The sequence below is a fragment of the Pseudonaja textilis genome, chromosome 1, assembly GCF_049901715.1.
Source record: "Pseudonaja textilis isolate UNSWEBS1 chromosome 1, rPseTex1.2, whole genome shotgun sequence".
Taxonomy (NCBI): Eukaryota; Metazoa; Chordata; class Lepidosauria; order Squamata; family Elapidae; genus Pseudonaja; species Pseudonaja textilis.
The window spans coordinates 298,916,413-298,933,439 of record NC_141990.1 but is presented as its reverse complement, the minus strand read 5'-3'; the positions used below and the strand labels follow the sequence as shown (position 1 = coordinate 298,933,439).

The 17,027-nt window shown below is 40.5% G+C and overlaps 1 long non-coding RNA gene across 1 annotated transcript in view; it reads right to left on the bottom strand.

Moving 5' to 3' along the window:
• Positions 1 to 11,208, bottom strand: part of LOC148128271 (uncharacterized) — a 70,576-nt gene extending 59,368 nt beyond the window's left edge. The window contains exon 1 of the long non-coding RNA XR_015741168.1: positions 11,156 to 11,208. This is a non-coding gene — a long non-coding RNA (uncharacterized LOC148128271). The remainder of the gene's footprint in view (positions 1 to 11,155) is intronic.
• Positions 11,209 to 17,027: the final 5,819 nt, after the last annotated feature.

The window sequence follows — 17,027 nt, the reverse complement described above, 5'->3', positions numbered from 1 at the left end:
TTCTCCAGCCAGCATAGCTCTTCCATAAGCCAGGGGTGTTAACAGAGTCAAAATGGCAGCCACAGCAGTGGTGAGATTCAAAAGTTTTACTACCAGTTCTGTGGGCATGGCCTCGTGGGTGTGACCTGGTGGGCATGGCAGAGGAAGGATACTGTAAAATCTCCATTCCCTCCCCACTTCAGAGGAAGGATACTGTAAAATCCTATTCTCTCCCAACTCCACTAACCTGCTTTCCAGCTCCATTCTCCTGTGCAGGGCAACAAAAGAAGACCCAGCCGATCAGCTGGGACTCGGGAGGCAGAGAATAGATGGGCGCGGGGCCAGTCAGAGGTGGGATTTGCCAGTTCTCCAAACTACTCAAAATTTCTGCTACCAGTTCTCCAGAACTGCTCAGAACTTGCTGAATATAACCTCTGAGCCACAGTCCTCATGACTAAACCCCCACACTTTTTCCACATGTGTTACACATTAAAAAGTAGCAGAGCTTTTATTGTAAAGTTGCTGCTTACTTGTCTTAATTTTTTTTGACACCCTCTAACAGATGTCCCTTTAATGAAACTTCAAGAGCATGTTATGAACATCCTCAAAACATGATGGCTCTGGGGAGCTTCTCCATTGACTCACCAGCTCCCTTGGTGGACAAGATGAGACTTACTTTTTGAGTTGTTATTATTCTTAACATACCAAATAGGTCTCTCACCAGGGGTGGGATTCTCTTGGTGTAACAATCGGTTTGCTAATCGTGTGCTTTGCATGCGTGCACAACTATCGCAATTAATATTACCTTCAATGTTACTTCAAGGAAGTAACACAGCTGAGGCATGGCAATCTGCTTTGCCATGCGAATCAGCTGAGCAGATATAGGTGAGGACAGTGCAGGGGTGGGCAGGCAGGCAGGTGCACATCAGAGGTGGTATTCAGCAGATTCTGACCAGTTCTGGAGAACTGGTAGCAGAAATTTTGGGTAGTTCGGAGAACTGGCAAATACCACCTCTGACTGGCCCTGCTCCCATCTATGCTCTGCCTCCCAAGTCCCAGCTGATCGGCTGGGTCTTCTTTGGTTGCCCTGCACAGGAGAATGGAACTGGAAAGCAGGTTAGTGGGGTGGGAATGGGGATTTTGCAGTATCCTTCCCCTGCCACACCCACCAAGCATGCCCACCAAGCCATGCCATGCCCACCAAGCCACGCCCACAGAACCAGTAGTAAAAGAAATGAATCCTACCAATGGCCCATATGATTGTCGGATCGAACCGGTTCAGAGCCAGCTGATCATCACAGCTAGGGATTCACCCAAACCGGTCCAAACCAGGAGAATCCCACCCCTGTCTCTCACCTCAAAAATGTTATTTATCCTTTTGGAGACCACAACCTAATGTGAAAGTTGGAGACTTTAGCTCCTGAGAGTTCCCGGCTATTAAGACTGATGAACAAAAGATTAGTGAAATCCATCAAAATTCTATAAATAAAGGTAATATGAGTGGAGGAAATTACAAATGCCTATGCTATCAGCACCACCCAAAACAGAACTGTGTAGTTCTATGTAACTGTTGTTATCAGAGTAAGTGAAGAGCCTCCAGCTGTTCTAAGAACCATTAGCATTATGGCTACCTGGGGACAGGCTTCTTTCAATCCCACAAACCTCCCACTCTCCTGAAAAACACAAAGTGAATGGCATGTATTCACTGAGAAAATTGAGAGCTACCTACCACAAAGAAGGATTAAATACATGGTATCTAATGGGCTTTTACATCCAGGAACTCAAATGTGTTGGATCATATTGTCTACTATTCCTGGCCACCATAACCGAGGCCGCTAGTTAGTGGGTTGGTTTCCTCAGAGAAATCTTCCATTTCTAAATCTGCTTGCAAGATCACAGGGAACTAAGCACTTCACTCTCTGAAATGCCTAGCAGGCTCATTCACATAATACAGCTGGATTGCAGCCAGCATACAGTTGTGCTACGGGGAAATTGCAGGGGATTATCTTCTGTGCATTTTTGGACATGTCAGTTGGCAGCAGATGTGGCAGCAAGCTGCTATGTTTGCAAAGATACTGAGTGATTCTACCAGTTCCATTCAAAGGAGATAACATTACAGGAGCAACCAAAACTTTTAGTGGTTCAAGAGCAGTGATATAGCCCCATTTTTTCCCAGGAGATTAATGCTACACAGTGGAAATGTGTTGGAAGAATTGCTATCCAAAAAGATGATTAAGAAAAATAATTTCTTTTTTCAGATTTTCACATAGACAAGATTTTTTTTCTTTTTCCGATTTTCCAGCAGGTTCAGAAGCTGTGGCCACTAAAAACTCTGATCTAAGTGCTAGAGCCCACTGTAAAAACATAGCCAAAAAGGCGTTAAGAGTTGTTAACCTAATCCTACATAGCTTTTTCTCTGGTAATATTACACTAATAACTAGAGCATACAAAGCATTTGCTAGACCAATACTTGAATACAGCTCATCAGTCTGGAACCCACATTATGTATCTGATATTAGCACAGTTGAGAAAGTCCAGAAATATTTCACAAGAAGAGTTCTCTACTCCTCTACTCATTGTAGAATACCTTATGCCACCAGACTTTTCTCTTTTTTATCCTCTCAGCTGATTGACACCGAATCAGTAGTGGAATAGGTAGGATCCTACTGCTGGCATGATCCACCTTCAAAGGAAGGATTTGATGATTTATTTCATAATTTCTACAGGTCTTATGCTATTAGATCAACACTGGTAAAAGAGCAGGTTGTTAAAAAGTAGTACATCTGACTTGCTGAACAGGTCTGTTTCCCTAGCCTGGTGGCTGGGTGGGTGTGGCCATGGAGGGTGTAGCCTACCAGAGCTTCCTGTTTCTAGCTTCTTCCAGAGCCTGTGGGAGGCCGTTTTTGCCCTACCAAGAGTCCAGAGGCCTTCCCTGGGCCTCTGAGAGGGCAAAAACATCCTCCCCTGGCCTCTGGAGGCCACCAGAAGCTGGAAGCAGGCCCATTTTGCCACTTCTGGTTTTTCCAGGAAGGCTGTTTTTTGCCCTCCCAAGGGTCCAGAGGCCTCTCCCAGGCCTTTGGGAGAGTGAAAACGGCCTCCCCCGGGCTTTGGAAGCCCTCCGGAAGCCAGAAACAGGCCCATTTCCAGACTTCCAGACGACCTGTTTTCCCCCTCCCAGAGCCTTCACATGGACCCTCCACCAAAACTGGGCCACATGGAGACTCCTGGGTAGGGTGGAGCCAGCTGGTCAGTTGAAATACCAGTTCGGCAACCAGCAGTAACTTTAACATCTGGTTCACCTGAACCGGTCCAAACCGGTAGAATCCCACCCCTGCTTCTCCTACATCCGGATTACCTCCCCTCAGCTGACTTCCGCCTTCAGACCCTGAGTGATGGTCAAATTCAAATGTCCAACTTCTGTGTTGAAGTAGTAAGTTTCAAAGATTTGGGTAGCAGCTTTCCCAGTCACAAAATTCTTATTTCATTTGTTTCCCACCAACTAAATCTGGAAAAATCTAGTACCTATTTTAGGCATTCATCAGTCTTAATTCCTTTAGTCCAGGGGTCTCAAACTCATGTTGTCACGGCAGCATCATGTGATGTATCGGAACTTTTTTCCACTTCGCTAAACCAGGCATGGGTGTGGCCAACACGTGACACATCCGGCCCATGGGCTGGGAGTTTGAGAGCCCTGCTCTATTTCCTATCTGGATTTCCCTTGCCTATATAAGCAACCTCACCCTACCTCTTTGCCTCTGCATTCAAGCATTCTTTTCCCCAACCCTGATCCAAAAATAGCTCTTCTTGGTGTGTTGGCTATTGTTTTGGAAAAAAGTAAAGCAAAAGGCTATTTTGATTTTATTTGTGGCTGCCTTTTGTTTTATGCCTTTAAAAAGTACTTTCGCTTAAAAATGTAGAATAAACCAATGGATGAAGAAATAAAGAGCTATGCACCTCCCTTTAAAGCCATGGCATTTTATGATGTTGACTGTAGTCCACAAACACTTACAGGGGCCCCGTCAAGATATATTGTTCCTTCTACTATCATCAATTTACTCATTTGTAAGTAAACTCAACAGTTACACATAACTTCTTTGCCCTCATTTCAGGGAAACAGTGCGCAATAAAGGACGACTTAATTTACAGGCTCACTTAACTTCCTCATGTGAATTTGAAAAGAGATGCAGTTTCTATTTCACTGTTTCTACTTGGAAGTATTACTAGAATATTAGTGGAGGAGAGGGAATATGAAGTTGATTGCACCTGCAATAGCTACTCCTTGCTCTAGGGCAACATTTGAGAAACTGGTTCCCTGGCTGTTGACTGGTTGATAGAACATCCTGTTCCAACATCTCCTTTTCTTGCTAAGAAGAACCATAAGTGGGTAATAAACAGGTAGGCAATCAAGTAATACTCTTGGCTCAGCTCTTGCTCCATCGTCAGTGTTCCCTGGAGTCTTTCTCATGCACTACCAGCTATTAACTTAATTGTCTTTGAGACATTGATGGGACAATGATTGCACACAGAAGGGCTAACTCACATCTTAAAAACAGACAAAGACCCAATTTCCATAAATGTGGATAACTACGACATTTCCCTGCCTCCAGTCTTTATCTACTTATTCCACACAGTTCCCTCTGCGTGGGAATTATATCTAAGTATTAGGGTTGTAGAGGTGTGATTTCAGGAATAGATACTGTACGAATGCTTTAAGGAGCAGACTATTACTTATGCAAGCCTCACTAAAATAAACAAGAGTTAGATAGTAATAGCTATTCCATTCATTTCAAACATTAAGTTTAATGTTAAAGCACTTTCTTTGTAATAGCCAGATTTAATTCCTAACTTTTCTAGGTACAAAAACAAGTAACGTATAAAAACTGGCTCTAGGTTTTAACACTTCAGTTTGCTGAGTTTTCTTCATTTCTCAGACTTCCAAATTCAGTTGCATGTTTTCTGCTAGCCACTAGTATTGAGGCTAATGAAACTGCATTCCAATGTTATCCTGGGTTTGCTGGAATTTGTTTTTCCATGGAGGCCTTGTTTGCAATGTGTCCATTTCTTTGTTCCTATTTAGCACATCATTCAGCCTAGCTAGAAGAAATATCTTGGATGGAATGTTACCGCTATGCATGTCTCACAGGCAAGCATTGCTATTTGTTTATTTAAAATATTTATATGGCCACCCATGTTCAGAAACTGCGAGAGGCTCACAGCAACAATAAAACCAATAAATAAACCAATCATAAAACAATAAACAAAAATCTTGCACCTTAATTGTCCTCTTGGAATGTCCTTGATCAGAAGTACTGGTAGTATTTCCAACTTCAGGAACTACAGATACAGGAGGTTGTTGTTGGGTTCTTTTCCCGGAAATCTTTCACAGATTTCACTTTTCTGCTTATGTGCTCTTCCCTTCCCTCCTTCGACTGAGCACAAAGATCTAGATATCCTTCAGGTATTTATTCCTGCCCAGCTTAAGAAAAGTTTCTTTCACTGAACCTGGGTGCAGCTCTCCAATCTGTTCAGTAGGCAGCGCTCATAGATTTGTTGATACTTGGCAGATATTTTTGCTGACACAAATACAGCATTCTGGGTGAAAACAAGCCAAGGAGTCTTTTCCTTAAGGAGAAATCTACCTCTAAGGGGTCAAGTAAGGGATTCAGCCTTGGAATTTGGGGAAAACTAGTTAAGCAACTCATACTGACTGCTTTTAAGTTTTATTCTATAAAAATACAGTAAAGGAAGTGCTCAATTTACAACCAGTTTTTAGCGACTTCTTGAAGCTTTGACGCCAGTGGTGGGATTCAATTTTTCTTACTACCGGTTCTGTGGGTGTGGCTTGGTGGGAGTGGCAGGAGAAGGATATTGTAAAATCTCCAGTCAGAGGTGGTGTTTGCCGATTCTCTGTACTATTCAAAATTTCCGCTACCGGTTCTCCAGAACTGGTCAGAACCTGCTGAATACCACCTCTGTTTGACGCCCTCCCCCAAAGGTCTTACAATCCAAGTTTTGACATTGCCCCTCCCCCACGGTCACATGACCACATATTGGGCACTTGGTAAGCAGCCTGCATTTACATCTGTTTGTTGTGCCCCATGGTCATGTCATTGCAATGTATAACAATTTTGTTTGAAACTGATGTTTTCTTCCGGTTTCTGGCAAAAACAGCCCCCTAGCGAACAATGGGTTCACTTAATGACTGTGACAGTTGCTTTATGACCATCTCAAAAAAGGTCATTAAAAGCAAGTCTGGACTTGTGATGATCCACTTTACAACCATCATGACTTGGTGTAATTGCCAGATTTAGTTACAGACTTAAGTCAAGGACTACCTCATCTGTATCCTGTTGGCCTCTCCTATCAACTTACAGTTAGGACTTGTGTGTCAGGCAGAAATTAAAGAGGCGGCATTTGGTATCATGGAACATGCTGATAGGAAACACACTCCACTGGACTCTTGTTTTTCATGCACCTCATGTGCTTTGTTGGAGCCGAACATTATTTGCACATCCAGCAGCCTCCATTAATATAGAGAAAAGTAATTTTCTTCTTAAAATATCTTGCAAATTCAGAATGGGTTTCTCAGGATGTAAAAATGCTAAATTGCTCAGCAAATTGTTGCCAAATATTCTGATTGCATCATATTTTGTCTGTGGGTGGGGCAATTCTCCCTTGCTAAGTACTTACTTCCAAAAAATAAGCCGTTTGTGAATTTGTTATCTCCTGGGATCTGAGACTCATATGACTTGACTTAAATGGCGGCAGACAAATGAAGTCCTGCTTCTGTTTTCAATTATCCTGATTGTTATGAAGTAGCTTGATTTTCCTAATCATAACTTGGTGCCAGGAGTTGAGGGATAAAACAGACAGTACACAATTTAAAAAATGCAACAAAGTGGAATGAAACTGGCTTACATTTTGGTTAGGGCTTCTGTACCTGGGCTGCAAAATATTAGTAGGCCATTAGAAGGCAGCAAAGTAATAAAGAAACCACTCTCCCTTTGTTGCTACCTAATTTGTCATCCAGTTCTGGTAGCCCTAAAAATATAGAAAATGCCTATCTATAAGCTAAAAGACCCTCAGGCTGCAAATTCCAGACCACCACTAGAGAGCAGCAAAGAGATACAGAAAACTCTCAGTCCTTGCTGTCACCTCTACTGCAGGGGTCTCCAACATTGGCAACTTTAAGACTTGTGGACTTCAACTCCCAGAGTTCCTCAGCATTCTCAAGGTTTGTTGTGGGTGCTTTCACAAAATGGCCCCAAGATAGCAGAGTCAATCATACGCATAGTTTACCTATGGCCATCTTGGTTCTGGGTTAATAATAACCTAACTAATCTGGAGACTCTCCAGTCAAGAACCTGTTTCCTGCCCTTCCACAATTGTTAGTTCCAGAGCATCCTGATTAAGGCATTCAGTCCATTAAAGCCAGGGGTGGGATTCTACCAGTTTGCACCTATTCTCTAGAACCGGTTGTTAACATTCTAAGCAGTTCGGAGACCCGGTTGTTAGAAGAAATTACTGGCCTAATCCTGTAAGGAAGGCAGGAAGGAAACATTCTGGTGTTGCTTACAAAAACTGCCTCTCCATTACCCTTTATTACATTCTTGGCAGGAGTCGACTTCCTGTCTCAGGAACTTCTCTGAAGGTTTTTTTTCGTCCTTTCCTGGTACTTTGCTTGTGTGGAGTGACCATTCAAAGTTACAATGGCACTGAAAAAAGTGACTTATGACCTTTTTTCACACTTACGACTGTTGTAGCATCTCCACAGTCATGAGAGGCCAGGCGAGGAGATGCGTGCCTCAATGTGAGTGATGTTGAGTTGGCCTCACCCAGCCAGTCACATGACCACCAAGTCACACCCACCAACTAAGTCATACCCACAGACCGGTTGTTAAAAATTTTGAATCCCACCACTGATTAAAACATGTTGGAACAAATTACCATATATAATCATGAATGATTTTCATGCTACTGAATAAATCAGATATTAATGCCAGCATATTATTTATGTAACTATTTATTTAGATGTCTTCACATAAGTCTCGATTCCTGACAGCTGCATGGTCAAATCCCTTCAGTTTTCATGGCAAGATTTGGAAATGGTTTGCCATTGCTTTCTGCCTAGGGCTGAGAGACTGACTGGCCCTAGGTTACTCAGCTGGCTTCATGCCAAAGACAGGACTAGAAACTCCTGGGAATCTGATGCCTTCACTCTTACATCAAAGTGTCTCTCAGCGTGCAGTTCCAATCTTGTATAATGCTATGACATAATAATATAATGATTAGGTTGGTGGAAGCCTAAAGACCCTTTCAGGAAGATTCCAACATAGAAATGAGAAATGGAGGGGAGTAAGAATGGGGGGAAAGGGAATTAAGAGACAGAAAAAAAGATAAATAGGAAGCAAACAAGGATGAAAAGGAATTACACTGCTAGGAGAGTGAGAGGTGATGGGTGAAAAAAAAAGGATAGGGAAGAAGATTCTGCAAGGTAATATGTTGTGATATATAAGAATAAGTACTGAAAATAGATAAAAATGTAACTGATACGTTTTTTTCTTTAGTTTCCTTTCTTTCTCTTTTTTATTAAAGGATTATCACTACATTAGACATGGAACTTAATGAAATAAATATGGAAATGGGAATTTATAATAAGAATATTATATATTAACTGATGATTACCGATGTATAAGAAAAGAAAAGAAATTACAAAAATGAGAATTATTGTGGAAAGATTAATATCAGTTGCTATAATTAATTGATTAGATTAATATTTTTGTAATGTATAGATGCTTTATAAGGTGATTGAGAAAATGTAACATGGAATCTGACGTGTGTGTGTATGTGTGTGTGTGTGTGTATAAATGAGAATTTTTTATTTAAAAACAAAATAGGAGAGGAAATTGAATAATGAAATTATTAGGTATGTTTAACTGTTATGGTGGTTGGCATTAGGAAAGAGTATCGAAATGTTGAAAATAAGTAATGAAACTATGACTTAATGTGAATATGTGTATTAAGAAACATGGTTGGTATTATTAACTTCGTTTATATTAAAATGTATGATAGATATATCAATGCCACATTGTTAATGTATTGTTGTGTATGTGAAGATTGAAATAAAAAACTTGATTTAAAAAAAAGGAAGATTCCAACATAGTATCGGAATGAATACTTCACGTATTTCTCACTGCAGATAGTTGACAGGGAATACACAACACATTAAGCAGTTGTGTAAACAGAAGTAATTAGGTTGTCAATAAACCAGAATATAGTTTCCATTCTATAACAGGGTGCTTGAATAGAGTCCATGTGGTCTAAATCAGCAAACTGTAAAATTCATAGAGGAAAAATAGCTAGTTTTGTATGTCCCAGTAAGCCCAAATGTTTAACCCATTTTTTTTTTCAAACTTGGCAACTTGAAGCTATGTAGACTTCAACTAGAAATTGAAGTGGAAGTTGAAGTGCACATATCTTCAAGTTGCCAAGTTTGAAAAACCATGATTTGACAGTCAACCTGCCTGCCATCTCGTCCTGTCACACACAACTCATTAACTAAATTACTCTATGAGGTTTATGAAAATCAGTATTTGATATAGGTTATACGTTCTGCTTCCTGTAACACTCTGAGGAAGCAGCTAGAAAGAAAAGATATAAAAGATAATAAGCAACAGACATTGGATTCAGTGTACCAGCTAAGCATAGCAAGAAGGTTTCAAGTTTCAATTAACTCTTTGTCAGGGAGCAAACAATTTAGAATTTTCTTGATGTGGAATATGGCTGGTTTAGGGAGGAATTCTATATTTGGCCACAAAGCAGAGTTCTAGAGCTGGTAATACCTTTTGCAGTAACTATTAATTGTCTGTAGAGGGTAACATTTTGTTATGGATGCACTTATTTCTAAGTGTTTCAAAGAAGCAAGAAAAAATAATTTTGCACAATTATACCATCATAAAAGCAGCATATTTTTTTATACTGAATTTTCACAAAAGTTAATGCTTTTTAATCAAATTTGTTAGTCTGAAAAAGTACTATTGGATTCCTTTTTTTTTTTTTTTTTGCTGAGAACTAAACACTTTTCTCCTCCTACAATTCTTTAATAAATCACTTTGCCAGATTCTAAATAAGTTCTGGTATGAAATGCAAATGTATACTTGATGAATCATGCTTGTTTAATTTACAGTTCTGAATCTTCCCTACCTGAAATCAAGTCACATGGTACTCCAACATTTTAAAAAAACTTTGATCAGTTAGTCACATAGTGTTATAAATTAAGAATACTTTGAACTCTACTTGCCTGGTTGACATCATTGAGTGACAAGTATCTGCAGCAGCAGCCAAATGCATCATTACTAACCCATTGCAGTTTGTTTTAATCATAACTTACTAAATGTATTTGATTCACCTTTCTGTGTCCTCACACACTAATATACAAACTACATGTTTAACATTTAGAGGAATTAACCAAGTTGTGGATTCATACCAGAGAAAAAGTGTAGCTAACTAGCTTATGACTAGATGCCAGATGACTATAGTCACTGAGCCATGCTAGCCAGCTGCATCTTAGCCTGTTGTGTTTTGCAAACCTCAGCCAGAAATCATGGCTTTAGCTTAGCATACTTCATGAATTCAACAAGTATGATGGGAAAAGAACGGTTTATGGCTTACTAAGCCTTCTCTGAGTAGAAAGGCAGGATATATGGTATGTTGGAACAACAATGATGTGCCAAGCCAATTTAGTTCTCCCAAATGAAGAAACTCAGATTAGTGTACATAAGCTTGTTTCAATAAACCTTTTTAGAAGGGTTTACACAGAGCAGTAAACATCTAGTTGATCACAAATTAAAGCAACCATATCTAGGGTGCAGAAATCTTGCTAACCATTCAAAGGCAGTAAAGAAAGATAGAAAACTTGAACTTTGGGCTGCCATCAAGTACTAATTCAGATATTTACATCCCAATCGCCTTATCAAAAGTTCAATTTAAGAGAAATCTGGAGGTAATAGGTAAGATCCATAATAGATTCTTGAATTCTAAAATATGAATGCCAGAAAGGCAGAAGCTGATACATATATTATTTCCACACGGACCTGTTCCTAGAGAAAAAGAATTTCAAAGCTCCATTCAAGTTCCTTAAATCTAATCAAGTCGCTGAACTACTCTTATGCAATACCTTAACTGTTTAGCAATTCCAGAAGTTCCTTCCCTTGAGATCTGGCCAGCCTTCTCCTCTCCTAACTAAAGCTATAATATTCTCAAGATAGCCTGGCATTGTGCCCTGGACATCACTGCTACGTAAACAGAGAGCTTTTCCGTCTTGTATTTAACTTTCTTTTCACTTTGTCACCATGGTATAGTCTTTACCTCATCTCCAAACCATGAATGAAGTAAAACAAGGGCAAGGTGTTATTTTAATATTAAACAGTCAAGGACATATTCATCTTTAGCTGGGAGAAACCTGCAGCAGTTCAAAGCTGAGGAAAATCTGACCCTTAACCAAATATTATCTTGGGGTCTGTCAGACAATGTGGCTTGCAAAGAACCCATTGCCCATTCAGGTTGGTGCAAGTATGCCCCTTTTTTCTCACACCTTTGGGCATTGCCCTTAGTACCATTATTTTTTTCAATGCTCCTGATAGAAAGACCTGGGCCCAGTAATATGAGGACGGCAAGCTTGGATAGATGTATCCTCTTGTTTTGATACAAGTAGTAAAGCAAGAGAAGCCTTACTTTGCATCACTTTCCCAAGAAGCAGATGGTTCCCCACAGCTGATGAGGTCCTCAAAGAAGAAAGAGACAAGTCCAGAGGGTTTCGGGAACTGTTTTATTTACAATGCTTTATAAACCCCCCAAATACAATTTGGTTATTATACTCAGCCTTTAATTCTTTGACAAATATGCTACTGGTAGCTTTAATAGTGTAACTATATACATAAAAAGTGAGGATGAGCAAGTAGCAGTTGCTGAAAGGAGAGAAGGGAACCCTGGTTGTGTTAACATCACACACTTTGTCACAATTTATCTAACCATATTTTAGTCTAGCTCATGAACTTACTTTATAGTGTGGTGTATCATAAAATCAAAAAGCTGGTTTACTGAAAAAGTCAGATAACTGAGATATTGATGTAATAGAAGTTACTATATAAGTGCTAAAAATGGAAGAAATATATATGGAAGAAATGAATACATTTTGAGAGGACAGCGAGACACATAGCAAATAGTTGAAATTATCTATTTCAAACTAATAAGAAAATAAAATGGATCACCAATCATAGGCACAGAATATTTTCTAGTCTTTCTGTATGCTTACACAAAAGGTCTCAACTTGTTTAAACATGTTTTGAAAATGATGTACATAACAACGCATAGTGAATAATCCTAGTTTCCATTCATGCCACAACAAGTTCTTCTCACAGGAAGCTTAGTTGTAATTAGGAATTCCACAGCCAAGCACTTTGATATAAAATCAAAACAATTTTAAATGTTTTGCTGGGCAATTTTCCCATTAAAAACTATGAATTTCAAACTTAACCATTGCAACCCTTGTCATTAAAACAATGATTGAAGAGTTGGCATCTAAAACCATGCTAAAAAAGAAGCAGGATTTGGGTTCTGATCTGTCCCTACTCTGTTTTTTTTAAGTCTCCCACTCATTGTCACTGTAACTGAGTCCATCCACTATGCTGCTTCTTTTTCCCTCCATTTTTCCCAGCATTAGAACTTTCTTCAGAGAGATTAGGTCTTTGCATAATGTGCCTGGAGTATGATTATTTGAGCCTTGTCATTTGTGCTTCAGATGGATACTCTGGATTGATTTGTTCCATAATACATTTGTTTGCTTTCTTGGCTGTCCATGATATTCTCTGAAATCTTCCCCAACACCAAAGCTCAAAGGTATCAATACTCTTCCTATCCTGTTTCTTCAAAGTCCAATTTTTCATTTCCATAGTTACAAAGAACATTATTATTCTGGTCTTTCTGGTTATAGACGTATTATGGTATCAGAATATTTTTTCCAAGGCTTTTCAGGGAATTAAGCAGTGTACACATTTAATAATTAAATATTCTACAAAGTGCTAACTGTGATATATTTCTTGAGTGCTTGTTCTTTACCACTGATAGTTGATCCTAAAAGGCTGAAGGTACTGTAGCTACCATTTCAAAATCTTTATTGCCAATTCAAAGGCTGGTTGTTCTACCTGCTGTCATTGTTTGGTCTTCTGTATATTTAATTTTAGTCCCATTTGTCAATGTGCTAGGTGCTGTAGTAGATAGAAAGAAGTATTGATGCCTTTGAAATTTTGTGTTGGAATAAACTCTTGAGAATTCCCTGGAGAACCCAAAAACAAACAAATGAATCATCGAACAAACAACTCAAAATTCTCCTTCGAGGTACAAATGACCAAGCTCACATTACCCTACTTTGATCACATTATGTGAAGACTTAATTCTCTGGAAAAAGAATTAATGCTGAGGAAGTGGGTGGAAAGAGGTGAGAATGACTAGCAGCAAGACGGATGGAAAAAGCAAAATTCTTTGTTGCTCTTACTGCATGTCTGTAAACTGCTTAGAGACTTGGAATAGGGAAGAGACATAATGGAAATCCAAATAATAATGGTTTAATATGTTGAATCATCCACGATATGGAATATAGGACATAATCAAGTAAATAAATTTAGTTGTCCAAATGTTTAGCTCTGTCAAGATGTATTAAGACAGGCATTCATCAGAGAACTAATGAGAAGTTGAAAATCCAATTAATAACTGTGTAGAAGAAAAAAAACTATTATGTTTTTCTGTCGGTTTATTAAACATGCAAAAAATATGTCTTCTTTTTCACTTTGCCAACTCTGGGAGTTCCTTCCACGTGACCATTTCCTTTCCAAATTATCAGGGTAATTGTTGTGCCTTGAGAGTCCTAACTTTTCCCGCACTTGAACAATCCTTCCAATTGTCCAATGGGATCATTCAAAGTAGCAACCAGCCACACTCATCCTCTCTTGTTCTTCTTTTACTGTTTTTTTCTTTCCTTTGGTAACAATTAACAGGGTAAAACCAACAAACAAACCAGCCACAGTGAAGAAGGCTTAGTAAGACTGCCAAAAATCAGTGGAGATTGATGACTGGCCAACACAGTTTTCCTTCAAGTGAAAGGAAAAGCTGCAGGAGCTGGAAGACGGGGTGAGTGCAATAATTGCTTTTTTACTACAGATGAAATGCTGAAAAGCAGTTTTTGCTATTGTTTTTCTTTATAACAGGGCTTATTAATTCTGACATTAATTAGATCTGAGTGCAAGCAGTGGAATAATAAGCCCGTGAAATAGTGCAGATTTGAACTGACATGGCTGTTGAGCATGGAAGGGCCCTTGATTTCCAAACATTAAACAAAAAGTGAGACATACTAAACAAAGCTTTTTATTAAATGGGCATGGATGAGGAAGGAGCGGGACTCAGGAGTATGAGGAACTCTTATTTACAGTCAGAATCAAAAGCAAATAAATGTGGTCAGCGCCGGCTTTTTATAGCCGCCACTATCCAACAATTCAGCCACTGACGGGGACCCAATCTTCCCACCACCGGCTGAACCAATAAATGGAGTCTGATATCAGACTCCACTTTGCATATGACATGAACTCATGTAAATGTAGCATCATGCATATTTAACATCCCTCCCCTCTTAGTTCAGGCCAACCAATCACCGCATACGCGGCATAGTCCTTCAGGTAGGCGGGGCTTCTGTGGGTGTGACTGGGCCTGCTTTGGTTTTTCAGTTGTTCCTGAGGTGGCGGCCTAAGTGGACAGGTCCGCTGCTGCTCCAGACTCTGCCTTGGAAGTGTCTCAAAAGTTTCCGGGGGCATGATAGTTTCTGTTGAGCTAGAGGCCTCAGAAGTACTACGCTGGACTCCTCCCCCCACAGCTAAGTCCTCCGCTGTTCTGTTCAGGGTTGCCCTTGCTAATATGTGTCTTTGTGGGGTTTCTAATTTCCAGGGTTTCGTTGTTGCCGAAGATATGTTGTGTTGTTCGGCTTTGGGTGGGGGTCAAACTCTGTGGCCCTGCAGTTGGTCTATGTGCCTGTTCCATGTTCTTCCCCCTTCTACCTCCAGTCTGTATGATCTGGGTTCGGTACTTTCGATTATTTTTGCCAGGACCCAGGTTTCCCCTCCCATGTAGAAGGAGGGGACACTGCATACACAGTGTCTCCCGGTGTGAATGTTCTGCACTTCCCTGTGGAATCTAGAGGGGTGTCGTTTGTATAGTTTGGATGGATTCTGTACAGTGTGGGCCTTAATCTTCTGTTCATGAGCATTTCTGCTGGGCTTCTGTTTGTTGCTGCGCTTGGTGTTATGTGTTGGGTTAGCAACAATTTATCAATTGTTTCTTGCCAATCGCCGGGGTCTAATTTTTTAAGAAGTTCTCTGGTCATTTGGACCATCCTCTCTGCTTGCCTGTTCGCCACCGGATGAGCTGGTGCTGATAGGGCATGTTGGATTCCCAGATGGGCAAGGAAGCTTTCAAATTGCTGTGCTGTGAATTGCAGTCCATTGTCCGAAACCAGCATATCGCGTACCTGTGGGTGGCAAATATTTTCCACAGGGCTCTGATCATTGCCTCGGTTGTTGTTGATTTCATGATAACCACTTCCAACCATTTAGAGTAGGCACTGACCACAATTAGGAATATTTGTCCCTGGCAGGGTCCTGCAAAGTCTATGTGTATGCGACCCCATGGAGCTGAGGGCTTTTCCCACTTGAGGTGGGGCTGAGGAAGGGGCCAGTCGGGATTCCTGACATGGGGAGAATGTGGCGACCCAGGTCTCAATGTCTTTGTCTATTCCTGGCCACCAGGTGTAACTCCTCACTAGCGCCTTCATTTTTACTATTCCTGGGTGCCCTTCATGTAGTAATCCCAAAATTCTTTCCCTTAATGGTTGCAGTACCACCACCCTGTCTCCCCATAACAAATACTCCCTTAATGCTGACAGCTCTAGCTATCTGTCTTTGAAAGGCTTGAATTCCCCCCCCCGTCTTGTTCGACCAACCTCGCCATACCCAGTTCAAAACTCACACCAACATTTTGTCCTTTACAGTGAGTCTCGCGATGTCTGCTGCTGTCAATAAACCCGGTTCAAAACATTCTACAAGGAATACAGCAGTCGCGGGGGCAGGGTCTTCCACTAGGTCTGGCAGGGGGCATCTGCTGAGTGCGTCAGCGTGTAGGATGTTCTTTCCTGGTCTGTGTAGGAGGCTATGTTATATGCTGACATGAAAACTGTCCATTTTAGCATTCTTGGCGATGTTGGGTGTGGGTTTGTTTCCTGAGAGAATGCCGAGCAGAGGTTTGTGATCTGTGACCAACTCAAAGTGTCTGCCGTATAGGTATTCATGAAAATGTTTCACTCCGGCTATGGCAGCAAGGGCTTCTTTGCCTATTTGGCCGTAGTTTCTCTTGGCTTTTGACAAAGTCTTAGAATAATAGGCCATGGGAGCTGCCTTCCCATTCAGTAGTCTATGGCTCAGTACTGCCTCGATGCCATATGGAGATGTGTCACAGGTTCGCCATAGCAGCACGGTCTCACTATATTGCATTAATACTGTGTCAGATGTTAGAATGTCTTTTATTTTGGCTAGCGTGGTGTCCTTGGGGGGTCCCCACTTCCAGGTTGTATTCTTATCCAACAGTCTATGGAGTGGCTCCACTAAGGTCACTTTCTGTGGTAAGAGTATGTTATAGAAGTTTAATAAGTCCAAGAATGCTTGGAGTTCACTTTTATTCTGTGGGATGGGGGCTTCCTTGACTGCTTTCAGTTTGTTGTTCGTGGGTTGGATGATTTGGAAACCTAAGAATTCTACGCTTGGTACGGCAATGTGGCATTTGTCCCTTTTTAACTTGAACCCCGCTTCTTGGAATCTTTCTAATACTGTTCAGACTCTTTCTACTGTGTTTCTCAAATAATAAGGCCGGGTCTTTTTTTTTTAATAAAAGTTTTTTTGTTTTTTAAGACAAACATAGACAAACACAACACAAAAACATCAAACCATCCTCCA